Here is a 567-nt window from a genome sequence, read left to right on the forward strand (position 1 = left end):
ACCTACTGAGACCTTATTATATATAACTTACCATGTCTACATTAGAAACAACTTAACTATTTTCAGTTCTATTATATATACAACTAATTGGTAGATAATCTCTATCAGTTTTCTTCTCATGACTCCTGTCTATTGTCAAGAGAGACAGTGTGAAACTTTATCTTCCCCTTTTCACTCTGCATGCCATTGTTTTGATGTTCTGGAGCTGCCGTCTGAAAGTTATAAATGAGCTTTGCGCAGTGGCAGTATCGTAGCCAATGAGGTTTATCCGAGGTGCGATTATTGCTAATTGAAAGTTATAAATGTATGTTAGTGTGTCAAAGGACTGAAAATAATTATTTGTTTATAAGAAAAGCTCTATTTGGTAAAAAAGCATTTCATATTTGAAATAAGTCATTAAGAAATAAAAGGAGGTTAAATATGTTAAAAATACATTTTAAAGACAATATAGGAGTGTATAAAATATCAGAAGCAACATTAATTTGAGATTAATTTATAATCGAGTTGGTAAACCATTTGGCCAACATGGAGGTGGAATCTCCAAAATCTCTTAAATTTGACACTATA

General features: G+C 31.2%; 1 pseudogene; it reads left to right on the plus strand.

Moving 5' to 3' along the window:
• Window positions 1-228: 228 nt before the first annotated feature.
• LOC123941005 lies at window positions 229-354 on the plus strand (annotated as a pseudogene).
• The last annotated feature ends 213 nt before the right edge of the window (window positions 355-567 follow it).

Source organism: Meles meles, chromosome 4, assembly GCF_922984935.1.
Source record: "Meles meles chromosome 4, mMelMel3.1 paternal haplotype, whole genome shotgun sequence".
Taxonomy (NCBI): domain Eukaryota; kingdom Metazoa; phylum Chordata; class Mammalia; order Carnivora; family Mustelidae; genus Meles; species Meles meles.